The 21148-nt window shown below is 38.3% G+C and overlaps 1 protein-coding gene across 2 annotated transcripts in view; it reads right to left on the bottom strand.

Annotated features, from left to right (window-relative positions):
* Positions 1-21148, bottom strand: part of KCNMB2 (potassium calcium-activated channel subfamily M regulatory beta subunit 2) — a 267653-nt gene that overhangs the window by 222886 nt on the left and 23619 nt on the right. The window lies entirely within an intron of this gene.

Raw genomic sequence — 21148 nt, 5'->3', positions numbered from 1 at the left:
GTGTAAATAACTCACCCTTCTATCAAGAGAGTGAGTTTGAATGGATACTATTCCACTGATAGGAATATAGTAGATATATGACTATTTGACCAAAAATCAAGAAACGGGAATGATTTTTCATAAGAACTTTGGCTCTTGGAGAAGGAAGACGGGGGACAGAGCATGCACCAGACTGAGCAGAATTTCTCCTATAATGTCAGAACAACTATTGCCTATGGCAAAGTTTCCTGCAATGTCTGTTGCTAAGCCACACCAATTTGTCTTAGTCTTTAAATGTCAGACTCCTCTGGCGCTCCAACCTTGGACCAGTGTCTCATTCTTGTTCAGGGACTTTTATGGCGGGCAGTGAGCTTCTCTGGAGCCTGTAAACCTGTGCGTTGGCTGAGACGTAAGAGCCTGCCCTGGCACCAGGAAGCCATCCTTTTCATCACCTTTTTGAAGAAGTGTTAACACTGCCAGCCAAGACAAGTCCTTGGCTAGCTGCCCTTTGTCTTCTGTCCATCTCTTTTATTAGTTCCTTTGGACATTACAAAACGTGATGGAAATATCACCACTGCTGGTTCAATATGTGAGTGAAGAACTCAATTTCAAATCTGTTTTCCCAGCTGGGGTGGATGGTGAGGTGTGCAGCTTCCTAGGACCCTAGGTTGATTCTTACACCTGGTACTGCGTTTTATAACAATCTGTCCTCATGGCCTGAAACCACTACCTCTGGTTTCTTCTTTTCTGTTTTTAGTCTTTAAGAGCTTTTGGATGGCTTTTATGTGTGCTATTTCATTTGTTCCTCAAAACAGCTCTGTGAAGACAGTAGGGTAGACGTTACTCCAGCTTTTAGAAATGAGAGTTCTGAGACTCAGAAAGGTTAGGTAACTTCCCAAGATTACACAGCTAGTCGTTTTAGCTATGGAAAAGAAATTTATCTTCTGCTCTCAAATTCTATCTTCTTGAAGGCATCATGGTGAAAGATCCAATCAAAGGCAAATTGTTATTGTTTTAACATTTCATAATTCAATCATGTTTGAAATAAATAGCTCAAGTTTCTGAACTAAGTTTTTATGACTACAGAATCTCATCTCCAACTAGTGAATTAAATAATGTTTTTCATAAATTTCCTGCTGAAAAGAAACTTGCCATTATTATTAAGTTTCCTTTTTATATTTGTATAACTTAATTTTGGTTTAAATGAGAAAATAAAATTTGGCCAATGATTAGTATAACCAAATGTAACTGCTCATGTTACTTTGTGAAAGGCAAATAGCAAATGGATCATATTTTAAATAACCAATTATGCTGTATTTAGCAATCTCCATAACTTTTTATTTCTGAAATGTGTATTTTAATATTCATTAATAACTCGAAGATAGCCATTTCATCCATCAAGGAAATATGATTTAGGACTGTTCACCTGAAGTCCTAAGCTGTAGACTACACTGAGTTCAAAGCACATTATTGCTCTTTTCTCCTAACACCAAATGAGTATGTTGGAATTGTTCATCTTGAAAGAGGACTAATATATGACACTTACTTTGTGCCAGGAATTTTACATATACCTTATCTTTTGATCCTCAGTTTTACCACTGAAGATCCGAGTCTCAGAAAAGTTAACTAACTTACTCATATTCATACAACTATTTAGTGGTAAAAATAGCATTCCATCCCACATCTGCTGGTTCACAAGTGAGGCTATTGTTTAATTCTTACAAATGTGTGTACATACAAAATCTTATATCAAGTCTTCCTATTTCTGGAAGGCCTAAGGAGACATAGATAATGGATACAGGAAAAAAAATTATTCTTCAGGGGAAAACTCAATGTAAATTAACTTGCAGAGAGAAATTAGTGATGGGAGTCAGAAGAGGTCAATTGAAAAAAAGGACCCATTGAACAATTTGCATGGATATTTGTACAACTAGCTAGTCTATTACTTTGTAAATACATGAGTGTGCCAAAAATAAATGATGCATTATCTGATTTTATATGAAATTAGGGTGATGTAGAAAAGGTGGCAGGGCTGGAAACATGACCTCTAAATCTGGGACAAACGTCTGACTGAAAAAAAAAATTACATTTTTGTGAGACTTAGCTGTGAAAATTTATAATTACTTGGGCTAAATCAGTGGAGAAGAGAAGAGATGTTGATTTTAAACAGTGTTCCAAACAGGAAAGACATAAATATATGTATAGAAGGTTTTCTTCCCCAGTGAAATTCGGGCTTGGTAATGTTCTCCCCGTTGAACACCGTGAGTACACATCCCAAGTGCTTTTGGATTACTCACAATTTCCAAAGAGTGGGATTGGCAGAGGCCTACCTAGCCCGGAACTCACTGTCCTTTACTTTACTATAGTTCACATCAGCGATGTTCACAATACATCTATATATCTACATAAAGTCTCTTAGTTTACAAATACATTTATATCTTTTATTTGCTATTGATTTTTATCTCAATAATGCTGTTGGAATCACGGTGGAATTAGCATCATTTCTGACTAACAGGAGATGGTCTCTTTATGGCCTTGGATTTGTGCTTCTATATGTCTGAAGTTGATTATTCACAGTTTGCAACTGCTGGTAGATATATTTTAACCTTCACCTTAGCTGGGAAGAGGCTGGTATGATAACTCGGCAGTCTCAGTACATTTTGTTTATTGCATTATGACACAAGCCCCTGGCCATAGCAGCCCCTCTACTCAGAGGGGACCTGTCCTCTGTAACTGCTTAGTCAACACCAGCATTTCTTCCCCCCTCCTAACTCCCAATTTTTCTTATTATATATTTTCATAGTTCCATAACATTTATCACAGCTAAATTTGTCTTGCTTGTTTACTTTCTTATTTTTGTTATTGTGTCTCCCAACTAGAATGAAAGTGTCACAAGATAAAAAAATAAAAACAATTTGTACACCTGTAATGTTCAGTGTATAGAGGGACCAGAGACTGAATGAATGTACATGTGAATGAAAGATAAAATCTACATGGTTATGCCTTGAACCACGTGAAACTTTCTCTCTGATCAAAGCTGATTGAGCAACAGCTGGGCACCTGGTTCAAGGGCAGCTGGACAGGGATCTCTGACATGGGCTGGAATAGAGAAGGTAAGCTTCATGGGCAGATTCTTCCCTTGGGAATCTGAACCAAGAGCCATAAAGAGCATCAGCATCATGGGAGGGCTGTGGTAGAAGAGCACTTAGACAGGTCAGCCCTAAGGTCTGATGGGAGCCCATGAGGGTAAGGACAAGTTCCACAAACTCAGCTTCTGGGTGCCCATGGCTGCTCCATCTGGTCTTTCTCCACAGGGACTGTGCCGCCTGGCATCTCCCGGCTTGTGGTATGAGTTGTGCTTACTTGGTCCGTATGCTCCTAGTGGACCTCTGCTCTTTATAAAAGTGCCAAATTAAGCACCTCAAGGACAGATAACTTACAGGTGCTGATGAAATGTTCAGAAATGTACTTGCTGCTTGATGTTAAATATTTTGTTAAATCTCTGTATGGGGAGCAGAAAAAAAAATAGATAAAAATGTCAAACTTATCTGCCCTTCTCATATCGACTTTAGAGTAAAGCATATTCCTTCTGCTCTTTGTAAAAAACCATCTGACATTAGAGTGTGACTTTATAATTTTCAGAGGGCTTTAATGTGTTATGCCATTTGCACCTCATGGCCCTCCCCCACACACTCATAATGGGAGTCTTGATTTCCTCTAAATGGGAAATTCTTCTTTTATGTATGTGGCTATCATTTTAATCTCTTTCTTTGCATGGATCACAGCTTATTTGAGCCAAGGCTTTACCTTTGCTGGGGGACACTAACAGCGTAGCAGCAGTATTCCTCTCCTAGTGCTCACATCTCATACAACATTGTTGCTACCTAAAATCTTTGCTCTACAATTGAACCAGTGTGAAGACCGAAAAGGAAGTAATACCCACCAGCTTGGACTGTACTTATCTACACTACCAAATTAGACCCTAAATTATAAACTTTTGGAGTTGTTATTGAAAATATTGGTTTCCTCACATACATTTGAGGTATAAACTTTTAAAAAAATGACCTAAAACAGGAATCCAATTATAAAGTTAGTAAATTTTGTTTAACTTAGTACAAGCCTTTGCTTATATTTTTATTATTTTAAGTCATGGCGTCTCTCATATGTCTTGACAAGGTTCTTTAGATTTGGTGATTGTCTTTTTCTTATGTAAGTGGTGATCTGCAGACTGAGTCTGGGATCCACATTTGGCTCAAAAATGCTAAAGTTTCCCTTTATTTTTATCTTGCCATTTATTTTTAAAGATGCAGAACTGAAGTGTGGGAAGCAAACCAGCAACCCAAATGCACAAAACTGTGTCTTCCTAAAGGATAGCTGAGCTAGCCCTGGGATGTGTGTATCATTAATAAGCAGCACTTACTTTGCTCACTAGGTATGAGGTTCCAAGTGACTGTGTTAACATAGACTGAAGTCATGTGTGTGAGATCTTCTGTAATCTTACTTTAATATTAGTTGAGAGTATAATATAGGAAGGACCAGACAAAGTAGACTTTGGTCTTTGGCTGGTTCTTCCCTTGGGAAAATTAATGATTTTCTGTTCCCTTAGCTACTCTGTTAAACAGGCAGCCATGCATTCATGGGTCATCCATAAACATTTATTGAGCACCGGCTGCATCTTGCTATATACTGTGCTAGAACGGGGTGATAAGACAGTATTGCACTTGTAATTGCACTTACAAGCAACTGATTGCAAAATTCTGTGGTAGGTGCCCAAGACTTAATAGTTAACACGAATCATGGTATGCACAAAGGGAGAATCACAAACCCCGCTTTGCAAAGAGAGTTTTATAGATGGATGCTTAAGTGGGTTTTAAAGAGAGAGTGGAGTGTTTAGACATAAAAGGAATAAAGGGTTTGTTTGTTTTTAGACAGAAGGGAGAAAGAATGGGCAAAGTCCTGGTTACTTAAAATGGTTTCAGCTACCCTGGGTAACAGGAAAGTTGTTTAGGTTAGCTGGAAAGAGAAAGAAGAGTGTCGGGGCAGTGCTTTTGAGAGGAAGGAAGGGGTGGTCAGAGATGACCGGAAAGGTCGGCCTAAAGAGTTTGTTCTTTATTCTGAGGGCAACAGGAAGTCAGGGGAGGGTTTTTAAAATGGAATATCCAAGCTTCACAATGTAAAGGCAGAAGTAAGGTTGAGATACGGAGATAGTTTTACAAGTAGATACGCGCATGGCATTTTAGAACAAAGATCGCAAATGAAATAATATTTTACTATCAAGTGCCATCATTATCACTTACAAATACCGTGATTTTAAGGCTCAGAAATGAAGAATTATTGGCCAATACCAGTTCAAGTACGTGGTTCTAAAAACCACATTATGCCTATCTGCCGAACTGCCTTTCCACATCTCCTCTTCTGCAGTGGAAAACAAGGTGAAGGTGCTCAGAATACGTGAACACACATAAAAAGAGAAGAAAGTGGAATGTCACCCACCTTCACAGAGCAGGCGCGACTGACATGTGTGTCTCTGTGTGCGTGAGGAACAGGATACAGAGGGGAGCTTGAGTCTGAGGAACTGGGTTTTATTACACATTAGTCTCATGACTTTGAAAATAGTAATAACTTCTCTGAGTCCCGGTTTGTTCATCTTTAAAATGGGGTAACTGATGGGTCCCCAGCTACTTGGGAGGCTGAGGTGGGAGGATTACTTAAGCTCAGGAGTGTGAGACCAGCCTGATTATCAAAGCGAGAGTCTTTCTCTATAAAACAAAAATAAAATAAACTGAGATAACTGATTCTTAACTTTTTTATGGGGTCACTGCGAGAATTTTAGTGCTTTAAGAATAACAATGTTTCATTTATGCATGCTTTAAAAATCAAGGTATCTCTGAGGAGTACCAGTAGAGAGGAAATCATAAAACACTATGTTATCAGAGAATCTTTCTCTAAAATGCTATGAATACACATGTGCACCAGAAACTATCTTACTATCTCCAGGCTTACCCATCTCTGATTTCTTTCCCATGCTGTAACTTACTATGAAAGTATAAACATTTGTATTTTGGATTTAAAATTTTACCATTTTGAATGTTACACAATGCTAATCTCTCCAAATAATTAGGAAAGTTTTCAGGGCTAGCTGTATAGACTGCAGAGGGAGGGTGGCTGGTCAGTGCACACCTGTGTGTGTGTAGCACAACAGCTCAGTCACGGAGAAGAGACTGTCAGGTAAAATCACGTCCTCCTTCATTTATCTGGCTCAGTGAGGCTATAAAATTATATGCACAAGGTCAGAGGAGGTTCACAGATTCACCTTACTTACAAATGCGCCTTCAATGTTTACTCATTCACCAAACGTTTATGTAACACATGATTAGATCTTGATGAAAGGGGGGATTGTGAAAGCTGTCGGTGTCAAAATGGAGCAATGTGTTATTAAAACTTCCTGACAACAGAACTGAGGGAGGCTGTAAAGAGAGGGCTCTCCAACATAGATGCCTGAGAACAAAAACTAACACAAAATATTCTGCTAAAACTGCAACATTGCACAAAGGCCAACCTAACTTTAAATAAAAAATGGTTTTGAGAGGATATCTGCTCAGCAACTGCCTGTCCAATCCGGATCAGCTGCTGCCCTCGCATTGATCCTTGTGCCAAGGGTACTTATCTCAAATGAGTATGTAATTCTCCTCATTTTTACTTTAAGAACTTTTGTCTTCCCTTATCTCCCTGAATGTGCCTAGTTTTCCATAGAATATGTATTCTCCTTACAATGCTCTATTCCTGAATAAATGTTGTTTTCTTTTAGAGAGCCTCTCTCTTTTTTGTTTAGGTTGACAAATTATATCTATGAGGAAAAGGTAGATCCACAGTGCTCACCATACTACAAATATCCCTTCAACATTCACCCACCAAACATGTATCCAGCACATACCAGCAGTTCTTCCAGAGGACACTTCGATGACATTAGAATTGGAAACTCGAAATATTTCCAGTGGACTTTAAAGCATTTGCAACTCTAACAAACTTTGAAAGTTTAGTCATTTTTTAAACGCTCTTGTTTGCAAAGTAATTACTAAAGCAGGATCGTATGGAAATAATCAGAGCCTAAGAGAAGAACATCATTGAGCTGTAAGTTAGATACCTTTGTTTGGGATTCCATGGAGCCATCTAGGCTGTTTGAGGGAAATGACATAAATATAGGTAGATGTCACCATGGTGGAAAAAAATGTTATCTGAAAAAGAGGCTCACCAAGAATTTATTTTTTTTCTCTTTGTCTTAGAATCCCAAGATTTGACACTCCAACCAGTGGACCAGGATTGCTCAGGTTTCTGGCCAGTAGATGGCTCTCTCTCTTTTTTTTTTTTTTTTAATTTTTAAACCGGTGCGCTGTCCAATGTACTGAACTGAGAGGTTTCGGGCTCCTGTATCATCAGGATGACTGAAGTAACAGCACCTGGGGCAGGTATTTATGGGGGTGAGGCAAGAGGCTGTGAAGCCATTGCCTATCTAGTTAGACAAACTGGACTGGAGAGACATATTGAGCCTTTTAAGTGGGTCTTCTTTGTTTTTGTAATTATGTTACAAACTCATTTGAGACCTTTCATGCTCATATGGGTCCTTATTTCTTGCCCATGTTGTAAAATGAAGGTATTAGATAATTTTCCTAAGAGTAGAAAATGCTAGTGCATTTCACCAAACAACATACTTTGTCAATTGCTCTTACATTGTAACCATTAAACAACCAGAATGAGAAAAGACTGGCATTACTTTATTTCATAAATATAATTTATATCTAATTCCAATCCACCTTATCTTGCACCATCTGGAATGCAGATGCTACTAGTTATAAAATAGGCTATAGAAAAAAATTGTTGAGAAGGACAGTTAGAATTTAGGGATATACATATGGAGCAACTAAAAAAGGAGAAAGAATAAAATGATAATAAATTAAAAACTGTATCTAAAGGGCGCATAGTACTTCAATGTCTTAAAAGTATAGAGTTAATTTGTGGAAGAAAACAGAAACAGCAGTGACATAGTAGAAACAGAATAAAATGTGTAAATCAGAAGCTGGCTAGCCTTGTTTTATTAGGAAACCATTTATATCTGGAACTCGGCTTCCCAATTTGCAAAATGACGAACATATAAAATCCATTTCATAGCTTTGTTGAAAGGTAGGATAGCATACCTTTGAGGTCAAAGCTTCTTTTCTTCTTGCCAGAGTCCATGGATTCTATTGTTTATTTCCCTTCCGTTTTGTACACATAAAAAATTGCTACATTTCCCATTTTTCTTGACTGTCATTCGTTTGTGAGGTTGTTTTTAGCTGTTACCTTCCGCCCCCCTTTTCACTTGCTCTTTGTTCCAGACTCAAGTATTTGAGTTTTTTCCCCCTCCACCATAGCTAGTGACAATTATGTGAAAAGAATTGAGGAATAGAAGTCTTTGTTATGCTGAGTTCTTAACAAAGGGAACTTTTATTTTAGCTAAAGCAAAAGGCATCACTACTATTGGTCACAGTCACTGTCCAGAGATTGGAAATATTTTAATTATAATGAACTTCTATTGCGAAAGTGTTCATTTTAATGAAACAGATTTCTAGTCTTATCTCTTCTGAAACATTTTCACATTTTATCCACTAATGTTTTCATTTCTGAGACTAAAAACCACCTTGGGGAACATTTTTTGATTGCAGGGCACTGGGAGTGACTATATCATAGTAATATTATCGTATATTATATAATAACAGGTAAAACATGCCTTCCTTTAGCAGGTCATGATTTCTCTCTCTAACCCTCAATACATGAAAACTAGGAAATCTTAAGAAAGTATCTTGAAAATGAAAGTTTGGAAAAATGAGTGAGAGATTGAGCTATCAAGATAGTGATGGCTTACTATAAGGGTCTACTAACATACTTAGGGAAGTATTGAAAACAAATTCCTTCATTCTGAGTGTTGAAAGAGATAACATGCATAGGAGAAAAAGCCTGTGTGGTCCAGCGTATGTGTGGTAACTAACAAGAAGCCAAACAGATGTGGCTTCATTCCAGGTCTCTTGCTCCGTGCCAGAAACAGCAAAATAATATTACAGTGAATAGCACAGGAGGTATGTTTCAAGATAATAACATAATTTTTAAATTTTATCTTAATACCCTTTATGATATGAATCAGGAAAAAAGGCATGCGGTAAAGAGCTGTGAATTGAAGGATGCATAGAGGTAGAAGCCACTGCTGGAAGCAGTCGCGTATAACCTCCTACAATCACTGAGTTTTGACATACAAGTTCTGTCAGAAGGTCAAAGAAAATAAAATTCATGGCCCTCAATATTTACCTTTGTAAAATTCTTTACAGTTTACACCAGTGGGTTTGCAACAGTTATCCCTTTAAGTTAGTGATTATGGACAATGTTCGCTGCGCCGCATTGTGAGCAGAACATGGTTTTCTACTCAGAGTGTTTAAATCTTGAGAAGACCTGGGGTGTATAAGCAATGGACTGCATACGATGGAGGCCTGAGGAGGGACCTCAGTAAAAGTAATTCACAGTAGAGAACTGTAGGTAACATCTGCTAGCTTGTCTCTATTCCATCCTTTTCTTTGGAAATTGCCCCTCTCGACATGTGGTTCTGATAAGGCTGTCAATCAAAGAACAGGCCCTTCCCTCACATGAACCCAGGTCCCAGCCATCAGGATTCATTCATCCCAAGTCCCTTCTTGGGTAATTATCTGGATGTTTGAAGAAAGAACTTCTCTGTCTTCCTCAGGGCAAAGTCTATGTGAGTCTGAAGATGCTAGTCGCTATCTATTTCTTCCATATGCAAATAACCTTCTGGAAAATGTAGCCATTCCAAAAGAAATAGAGCCAAGAGTGAAGAGAGAACATAGGGGCAGATGGATTGAGCTGTGCCAAAGCCAGTTGACTCCTGACTTTGTCACTTATATAAACCAGTACATTTCATATTTGCCTGGATGTATTTATGTTTCTGTCATTTATATCCAGAAGTGAATCCGAATAAAACAGGAACTCAATTCTTTTGAACCAACGTCCTAGTTTTATCTATCCATTATCTTAACGATTTCTTTGTACATTCAAGTTAGGAGAAATGCATGTATTAGTGCAGGAGGTATTCCATGAATGCCATCTGAGCACGGGGGAGGCACTGGTTATTATTTCCTTCTCTACTTTCCTTCCATCATTTTTCTTAAGAGCAGTGAAATACTGTGACTATTAAGCTGACTGAATCTCCCCCTGATCACAGCATGAAGGTCATCAGAAGGTTTTGTGCTCTTTCAAAGCAGAATTTCTTCCTCTGACATTGTGAGTGATAAAATTATCACTGGCATTTATAAGTGTATATTCTGGAGGGACCCATATTTTGTCTTGAGATTTCATGTAGATAAACAGGGATGTGTCATGAAAGAGACATAGCAGAAATCTGCTTCAAAGCCAGTGTGGTTACCCGTACAGTGGTGTAGTAACTGGTCCTGTCTCAACCTTTATTGAGCAGCCTCTAAAATCTGAGACATTTGTGAACTTGATTTGACCTAGATAAATGGGAGAAAAGGACACTACTTTTTCTGTGTGTCTTTTGATTACCTATTTTCTTATCCATCTGTGTCTGAGTATATGTATGTTATATTCATGGCAGTATTATGTGGAAATTAGGCTTTCCTATGTTAATTTTGTAGATAACTAAAAATTATTCCTTTGGCTCGGTGCCCAGAGCTCAGTAAGGCACCCAACACTCACACCAAGGCTAGCCGGTTATAGCCCGGCCCGGGGCTGCTAAACAACAATGACAACTGCAACCAAAAAATAGCTGAGCATTGTGGCAGGTCCCTGTAGTCCCAGTTACTCAGGAGTCTGATGCAAGAGAATCGCTTGAGACCAAGAGTTTGATGTTGCTGTGAGCTGTGATGGCACAGTACCCTATAGTCTTAAAAAAACAAAAACAAAAAAAACCCAAAATTATTCCTTTAAGTGACAAAATTGTTTGTTACATTAAACTCTTTGAAAGACATCTTTAAAAAATGCATTATAGCATTTTCATATTTTCTAAAGCCAAGTGTGGTAATGATAATAATATAGCTACCTAAGCGGATTCCATGTGGTGGGCCCTCTCTTGGGCATTTGTGTTCATTCCAACCTGCTGTGAGGGAGACGATACAATGACAGTAAACTGAAAATCAAAACAGTGAAAAGTAACTTAGGCAGGATCACAAAACCACAGGGTGGTGGAGGTGGGATTTAAACTCAGATATGTCTGACTCTGAAGCTGCTGTTTTTAACACAATGTCATCATTAGGAACATAAAGTGTGTGCTTTGCAAAGACTAAGTGATGTTCTCCATGGCTACAAATAGTCTGAACTAGTTATCTTGGTGCAAATGGCCCCACACTGCTCTTTCTTTTGAGTTATGTCTGCATTATATAATTTTCCCTATATTTTTCCCCTTCGTATTAGAATGGTAGCTATAACTTTTTGCTGTGGTGAGTAAGCCTGGCCGTAGAAAAATGTGCCCTCTATTTCAGTTGATTGAGTCTTATCTCCTTTAAGGCTGAATAAGTTTGCTAGAAAAAGTGATCCCATTTGTGTAGCCATGTGGAAATGATAATGGTGACAATAATCCAGTGATAATTTGTTGAATCCCTTCTATAAGCCACTACAAGTATCTTATACATGATCTACTTAATTGTCACTTTTAGACACTTCCCCCTTAATTTCCAGGTCTCAGATAAATTTCAAATGATGATTTTGGCTGATAAATAATACCAGGCTTAAGTGAGCTGGTTAGACACTACACAAAACACACACATGTACTCACACATACATATCAACACACGCACATATAGACACGGTATATACCCCGTTTTCCCGAAAATAAGACATCTCCGAAAATAAGACCTACTTACAGGAAAGATAAGACGTCACCTGAAAATAAGACCTAGTGCATCTTTGGGAGCACATCTTAAAATAAGACACTGTCTTATTTTCAGAGAAACAGGGTACATATACACACACTCAGAAACTCTGATTGTTTACATTGATCTCTATCGATCATTCTACTTCTGGCTAAATATTGGCAAGGATAAAGATAGGAATGAGAAAATTCAGAATGGTGATGTGCCAAGGACATCTTCAATAGAGTCATGATATGCTGATTTAGAAATAATTTAACTACTTCCATGAAGTGCCAGAAGGTTTGAAAACATCTTGTTAATTCATATGATCACTCGTTATTATGCATTCTAAGTTCCAGAACTATAAAAGATAGGAAATTTACCTTTAAATGAATGTTTCTCAATTATACCACACCAGTGTGCTTTGTTGTAATGGTTCCTTTGGAGCCATTAGGTGGTTAATCTGTAGAATACGAGTGTATGTTGTAAGTCACAATGCCACTTGATAATTTTGCAAAGTTTTCATTGTAAATGTATTTTTAAAATAAATTTTGCTGAAATATCCCTACCTGAGCAACATTCATAGGAAGTTTTTGGAATTTTTATATATTTATGTAAATTAATGGATGGATTTATATATTCTTCTGATTTTTTAAAAATTAAATAAGATTTTCCTCTCTGACTTTGAGTTCAAAACAAAAACCAGAAACGGTGGTTTTCTACCAAGTGGCAAGATGTAACAGCTAGAGAGACTAATTTGTTTAGATTTGATTTTTAAAAAGTTTTTATTTATTTATTTTCTTACTTATTTGAGACAGAGTCTGACCCTGTTACTCTAGGTAAAGTGCTGTGGCATCTTAGCTCACAGCAACCTCAAACTCTTGGGTGCAAGTGATCTTCCTACCTCAGCCTCCCAACTAGCTGGGACTACAGGCGCCCACCACAATGCCCACCTAGTTTTTCTATATTTAGTAGAGATGGGGTCTCGCTCTTGCTCAGGTTGGTCTCCAACTCCTGAGCTCAAGCAATCCACCCATCTTGGCCTCCCAGAGTGCTAGGATTACAGGTGTGAGCCACCATGCCCAGCTAGGAAAAAGTTTTTAAATGACTTATATGTCATAGTCCATATAAACTTACTGTGAGCTAGAGTCACTAAATAGGAGTATGTGTGTATGTGCATATGGTGTGTGTACAAGTGTGCATATGCGCTTGTGTGATGAGGCAGCCTTCTTAAATGCTGAATCACACTTTACAGATGTGATTCAAGTTTATATTTGGACCTACATCTACAAGTATCTAATAGAAAGTTAATATCCTTAGCATATTTTAAGCATTATTTTATCTTGCTTTTTACTAAACCAAAAAAAAAAATTGGATTGCAACTATACCTTAGATAGATATTGACCCCGAGAGGACTTAGTAAATTTGTCTTGACTATTTTCACTTGAAAGTCTTCACATATTATTAAGAGATTTTAGGAGAAATACGCAGGAGAGAAGAGAGGACTTTGAAGGACATACGTTTCAACCACTGCTGGTGCTTCAATTTATTCTCTTCAAATCCCCTCTGCCAGTAAGAATCCGCCTTTATTAAAACAGAGAATTCATTACAACTTGGGTTAGTTTATCCACCTTAGATATTCTAGGAACTTTGGACATATTTTTGGGTTCCTTACATTCTGTTTTACTCTGTTCTAGTTACCTTGTTTCAGGGTTCTGGGTCTCATCAATTATAATCAAAGTGTTATTTAAAAAATGTAGTATTTAACAAAATCTCACTTTTCTGGCCACCATGAGATGTATACTGAAGAAATGATTTATTAGGATCCCAATTTTCAGTGGGATATCATCTCAGAAAAGCCAGAGGAGATGCTGAAGGTGTAAATTTGGAGACAGAAGCACGCTGATGGAGAACTTGGAAGTGGCGTCATCGGTGTCAGCGTGTGCCCGTGACCTGCCTGCTGGAGTAATTTGATTGAATAGTTGTTAGAACTGCTGTAAAGAACTACACTTTTGGAAAAGCAAACACAACACTTCTGGAATAGGGCTTCCTGTCCAAGGTGATATCAATCCTTTGGCACAGTGTGTTGGTGGTTGCCGCAGTGGCCTTCATCCATGCTTTAATTGATTTTCCTTGGAAGGTTTTTAGTCTTTCTCTCAGGTAATTCTACCGTGCATCATTTTCCACTCTAGACAGAGTAAACTCATTTCAGAAGTGGAAAAGTCTGACATTTTATATACTTAGAAGCAGATATCAGTGTAAGGACTGTGATGAATTCTGACTGCCAGTGGCTGCTGTGTGATTTGGGTTCATACGGCTTTCCATCATTTGTAGCTTTTGTAATGGAATTATGCCTATGTGTTTGCAATAGTTTAACTAGTACAGAAGAGCAGAATGTACGACGTGTCTCTTCCATTCCCGTTGTTCATCTCATTCTCTAGATGTGGCTAGCGTCAATCCCCTGGCATGTGTCATTCCAGGTCCTTTACAACATCCACACAGATGTACACATATTATGTTAATAAAAAGTTGTTTTCACTACTTATACTATTTTGTATTTTGATTTTTCTAAGATGTCATTCTGAATGACTTTACTTTCATGTACTTTAATATTTTTATTTCATTCAATGTATTCTAGAATATAGGTGTATCAAATTATTTTACTGAAAAACCATTAGGCTCTATCCAAATTTTTAATCTTATAAATAATGTTGCAATGAAGAAAGTTGTACATAATATCCTTGTACACTTGCAAAAGTATTTCTGAACAATAAAGGCTAAAATTGCATCAGTGAGGCAATAACTTTTTCTCCTTAAAGCATTTGATAAATTTGGCTGAATTACTCTCCAAAATGTTTTTATCGATTTGTAATCCATCATGTTTATGAGAGTTAGGCAAGTTTATTAAATTGAGTTCTAATTTTCTTGTGTAAAACAGGGATTAAATTCCCTTTTCCTCCAGGTTAACATGAGGATTTCTGAGATAATGACTTTTGGTCAGCACTGTGCCTGACCAAAAGTAGGTACTAAAACGTCTCCCTCCCCAGCTGCTCTAGCAAAAGGCAGCAACCTGCAGTTCATATTTGGATCTGAATTTTCCTTTTGACTTTTACAGCTGGATTGAGTGCAGTGTTCTCAGCACTCTGATACTCAGATCTCCTTCAGTACCAAGTTTCTTGTCTCAGTTAGAGATAGTTCCAGTAACCATTGTCTTATACTGGTCCTTGTCCTTTTAGGGCATATAGTACCACCATAATCAGAATCTTAATGTTTTAAAAGTACTTTTCAGTTGTCTTCTTGGTCTTGTTGTGAATTTTCATTTCCAAGTTTTTTGAGGGGACTGGGATATAGATTTATATTTTGAATGATCCAACATTAATATGTCCACTTTGACTGAGTCTGACAAAGATCATAAAGGTGGCTCCATGAGACTTCAGATCCTAAATTTGGGTGTTCTTTATTCCTATGCCAGCCACTCACTCCTTTGTTGGAGGACCCAGGGAGTGCTCTGGTATCACTCTTCTCAAGTACCCACACATACTTTGATAACACCCTTGCTTTTTAGAATGGTATCCTGTTTCCCCGAAAATAAGACATCCTCCGAAAATAAGACCTACTTACAGGAAAGATAAGACGTCCCCTGAAAATAAGACCTAGCACATCTTTGGGACCACACCTTAAAATAAGACACTGTCTTATTTTCGGGGAAACAGGGTATATACCTTCTCCACGCTTTATTTTTCATGGGTACTTAATTCATAGTTCCTGTTGATTCTCCTCTCAAAGCTGGATGAAGCTTATTCGAGATGTGAGACGTGACACAAGACCATTCAGTAAAGGAGAAATTTCTTTCAGGTTTTCAATGTGTGTGCAACTGAGTCCAAGCTTACAGGTTACCTTAGAGAACCATCTGGGCCTGGCGCCTGGTAATATCCAAGTCTAGCAGAGCTTTCTATCAGAATACTACCCCTCAACCACCTTGTAAATGCTTGCCTGACAATCACCCACCACAGAGACAACTCCTTTAAGCTTTAGACAATTCAGAATATGAAGTTCATATCGTTGTATTGAATAGACACTTCTGTCATGACTGCTCCATGCAGACATGGGTTTGGGTGCTTTAGAAACACTTACTTATTGAATCCTTAATAATTGCCTTTTTTTTTTTTTTTTCATTCTGCCCCTTAAGGGAAGATAAAACATCTGTAATAGAGCTGTCTATCTATTTTGGGATTAAATTCCCTTACTTGAAGACAACACGAGGCTCCTTGGGGTCCGCTCTTTTTCAAATTAAAGCCTCCCATTTTACTCAGCCATGCCCTGTGCCGACCTTTGTGCATTATTCCCTATGTTGGGACCACTCTCCTTCCACTGTCCTTTGCTTTGTTAATGACTCTTCCAGAGATTTTGACCCACAGAAGTGTTTTGCTTGACAAAGTATCTTTTTATTTGTTTTGTTTTTTAAATACAAAAGAAAAGTCAAAAGGAATTTCAATGCCTTCCTGCAGGCCTTCCCCAGCTCCAAGGTCCCAGTGGTGCCTGCTGTTTTGCTTCTGCCTTTACTCAGCTTAGTCCCCAAAGGTCTCTGTGTTTGATGTTCTGCTATAGTGTCATGTCCAGGAAGGAGCTTAGTTACAGCCTGGCCAGCCCCGGCCTATCGTGGAGCTTTTTCAATCTCTCCATGCTACAAAGTTAGGTTCGCATGTTACAGTACATTTTTTCCATGTATTTTTAATCTTTAAGTCAATGGTTCCTTTACTCAGCCTTTGAAGCTGGATTTAATCATTTTTACCTTCAAAATAAAGTGTTCACTTTCAAAAAATTATTGAAGAGTGTATAGTTTGTTGCCAAATTTAAAAATGAAAGAAATAGAGAAGGTTTACAGAACACAGCCTTTCCTTCCAGGTCTGCACTCTTAGCTTTATAGGGGTGTTGGGTCTTCTCTTACCCCCTTTCACATACCCACTCAGCTTTCCTAGTTCCTGCTCCCCTTCCCAGAGTCCTCTTTCTGGGGCTTCTTATCTTCCCCCCCTCATTGTGTATAAAAATTGAGTCCTGGCCTAGATGTGCCAAACCTGCTTATCACGCTTTTCATCACTTCAACCAACAACAGACTCCACTTCTCAGGATCTACTGTGCATGGAAGGCAGCAGGTGATTACAGTAAACCAGATGTATTTTTTTCTAACACAATAAGGTCCACTGTTTGGAGCTAGGAAATGTGTCTGACCCATCTCTCTCTTTTTACAGGTGAAGAAATACAGATCCAGAGAATTCACACTAGTTAATGAAGGTAGCACAGCCAATTAATAGACAGGAAGGCACAGAACCCAGGACCAGGGAATCCCAGCTTGTACATATGACATCAGTGCTTACACATGAGCTGTCACTAATTGTAAGTATGGTAAGTCTCAGCGACAGTATTTTAGATCTGATCTGATACATACCAAAGTGAATAACCGCATTTCAAGAAAGTTCAATTAAAATTGTGACTGTGATGAGAAAGTTCCAGAAAATGGCTTGTATTTCTCTAATTCACTCTGTAGATCTTGGCATGTGCTGTACCATATCTGGATGCTTTGGTGTCCCCTAATAGGGTGGTCTTGTTTCACCTTTTATTAGTCTCAGTGGCTCCCTCCTTCTCACCTTCACGTGCAACAGAGTTGCTGCACCCTAGACTGTAGTTAAAAGGCCACCCTATTCTTTCTCTACTGAGTTTTGGCTTAAAGCACCTTTTAGATCCCTTGATACCGAGCATTTTTCTAAAGGTAAAAAATTGTGAAGTGAGCATTTCCAGCGAGTCTAGCATTGGAATCTAATGCAGCAAAATTACAAAATGATGGGATTTTAGAATTGGAGGGACCTTATAAATCATCTAATCTGATCCTCCCTCCATTTAACCATGAGGCGATTTAGGCCTGAAAAGGTCAGTCTTTTGCTGACAGTCATAGAGCCATTTAGTTCCGAGCCAAGAATAGAACTCAGCTGCCCCAACTCTCCGGCTAGTTGCATAGCTCTTTGCATATTTCGTGTAAAAGCAAATAAACCAAAAGGTCTGCTTCTCAGCATTTGTTTCGTTTTTGTTGATAGCAAAGGGATCATGTGCTACGTACAGTAATCTCTTCAAATTTTATAATAATCCTTGCATTATCCTGTTAAACTGTTGCTGTAGCTCTGTGCTTAATAGATTGAAATCTATTATTCATAATGCCATCTTGCTCCTATTCAAATAACATTATTCTTATGACTAAAATTTTATGGATTCATACTTAATTTCATCGAAGAGTGAGATGATAAATCGTAAGAGCAAGGGGTTTTCTTTTGTGAATTAAATTCAATAGGTATTTATCAAGTACCTATCCTGTGTCTGGCATTATCTGTGGCACTTCTGTGAATTCGGGGGCAATATGTGGTATGGCCCCAGTTAACTAATGTTCTGCTGTGTGCTTCTGAGTGTCCAGAAACATCTAAAGAATAAGACAATGCTGCCCTTACAGAAATGGTAGAGGGCAACCCTGAGGTCAGGCAATGCTGAGTTTGCATTCTGTTTCTTTTTTTTCTTTTTTTATTGTTGAGTGGGGATTCGTTGAGGGTACAAAGAACCAGGTTACACTGATTGCATTTGTTAGGTAAAGTCCCTCTTGTAATTGTGTCCTGCCCCCAAAAGGTGTGTCACACACCATGACCCACATTCTGGTTTTGTTATTCACTAGCTGTGTTACCTTGGGCAAGTGACTGTAGGCAGGTGTCAATATCCACTTTTGGGGATAAAAATCACTCTTACTTTCATAGGGTTATGTCAAAGATTGTGTGAAAAAATGAGACAGGACTCACTTAGCACATGCCTGACAGTGCACAGAAATGGTAGCGAATGTTTAACATCTTTATCATTTTATGTCAGCGAGTCTTAACTTCAAAGAACACTACAGAACAAAGCCGGAAGGGGAGACTTGGGCTTTGGATCTGAAATGTCTAGATGGTATTGATGGATTGACTGCGGTTGATTGATTTAGTTCCATTACACAAATAGAACAGGCTCGCTGGAGCCCATTTGTGCACAGCAGCAATCTCAGGCTTTGAAGACTCATCCTAAGGGTAAGGTTGGGAATAGCAATCTCTTCACGGGGGTGATATCTGCAATTCAGTTTTGAATCATGTTTTTGTGAGACAAATCCTCCTTCCCTTTGATTGTCAGTATTTCCTTGTCCCCTCAGGGTCTCAGACAAAGGCCTCCCGATTGGATGTCAATTCCTTGAGGTCTCACCCTGCCTTATCGCTACCACACTGTGGTTGCTAATAAATTAAGAGAAAACATTTGATCCAAATAGTACAAGGTATTTTGAAAATACTTGAAGTATTCTGTTTAATGATCTATAATAATTAAACAAATTAACTAATGACTTATCAAATCCATCCATCCTTCCTTCCTTCTTTTTTCTTTTCATTCTGGTTCTCAATTTCAACATACACGTGTGTGTATACACATACACACTCAGAGGGTACCAAAAAAACGTATACACATTTGAAGAAAAGAAAATTTTAATACTCAAAATATACCCATAATAAAAGGTGAATACAGATCACATTCAGCACCTTTTATAACTGCAAAAGTCAAATGTGACTTGAATATTACAAATTTGATATGGTTTTTTCCTTTCTTAAAATATGTATACTTTTTCTGGCACCCTGTGTGTGCGCACGATACTTTAACAAGGAAAACTGAATGTGGAGAACAAAAATGACCTTAATGCATCTGTATAATACCCCCCCCCCAAAAAAAAATTATGGCTAATTTGAAATGAAATGTTTCTTAAACAATTTTTCTAGTCAGGCTATATTTTTGCAAAATGGGTGGTATAGACTAGAGCATATTAGAATATTAGGGATTCATGAATTGCTGTCAGTTTGAATTTTATTTTCTCATCACTAAAAATACTGTGATCTAGTTTACAGAGGGTAAAAAAATCCCGTAAAATAATAATGTTGTTAAAATGTTTATGTGAAACAGTGTCTATGTGAAAAAATTAATTAGGGATCTAAAACATGTATCTGGGTAATCAGTGCCAGTGAAGACGAAAGATTTGTTGCCTAAAACAACCAATTAAGGTAGTTTTTTCTGGAGTCATCTAGATGTTGGTATCCATTCTCCAACTCAGTTTGCATGTCTAGACAGAGCTTCTTGTAGAAAATTGATCAAATAGAAGAAACTTCGGACTGTAAAATAATTGAGAATTCAGAAGACCGAGAAAAATCACACAACTCCAATGTATTAGAGTTGAAGCCTGAGATTTGTGAATTAACACCACGCCATTTTTGGAAATATGAGAAAATATACACTAGAATCAAGAAAATAACCTCGAATCCAACTTAGAGAAGAAAAGTCACTTCTTTATGAAAGAAAGCATCCCCCCAAGTTCTCACTCCCTCCCACGCCTCAGTTTGCAGCCGTACAGAGTGTCCCAAAGCCAGTAAGCACTGTGTTTTCTGTATTTTTTTCATTCTCTGGCCATCTTTTGAACCACCCAAACCAATACTGCTCTTTTTGAATTGTAGCCTTTCTCTGCATGTCACCAATTCAATTTATTAGTTCAAGGGAAAGAAGACAAAATTGACATGGCTCTCTGAGAGAGCCCAGCTTGCCTGCAGCGCAGTCCGCCCTCCCAGGCGACTCTGCTCTGTTGCTCCCTCTCAGGTCTTCCCAACGTGCTCCCGGATCTTGTGACATGACCAAAGAGTGTGTTACATACTTGGACAGGATTAAGAAAACCAGCACAGGAGAAAGCTGCCCAGTGGCAACTGTACCAAGATGTAGCGCTCATTGGTCAGTGTCCTTCCTGGCTGTACAGGGTGTGGGGACAGAGCAGTGAACCATGCAGGGTAAACAGCAACCAGCCCAGTGCAACAAGCAAAGGTAGTGAAACCCCAAGCAAGCACAGAGCCCAGTGGAGAGTACTGATTCCAAGATGCCTCTGTTTTACAGATAAGGGACCTGAAGGTTGAGACATAAATTTATTTACAATTAAAAAAAAAAAAAACAGGAATTAGGATTCACAAGATATTTCTTGTAGATTGTTTTTAACTATTTTAGAAATTTTGGTAGAAAGGCAGCATAAACTAAAATACAGGCAGAAATGGAATGGTCTAATTCAAGGTCCCAAGAGATGGTCCAGTTCATTCATCTTGCTTTATGGAAGGTTGAAACTTCCGTCCTTTTACTGCAGCTGTGCAGAGGGAGAAGCCGACAGATCTGGTCACTCCACAACCTGC

The sequence above is a fragment of the Nycticebus coucang genome, chromosome 20, assembly GCF_027406575.1.
Source record: "Nycticebus coucang isolate mNycCou1 chromosome 20, mNycCou1.pri, whole genome shotgun sequence".
In the NCBI taxonomy this organism is placed as follows: Eukaryota; Metazoa; Chordata; class Mammalia; order Primates; family Lorisidae; genus Nycticebus; species Nycticebus coucang.
This window is presented reverse-complemented; position numbering and strand designations above follow the sequence as displayed.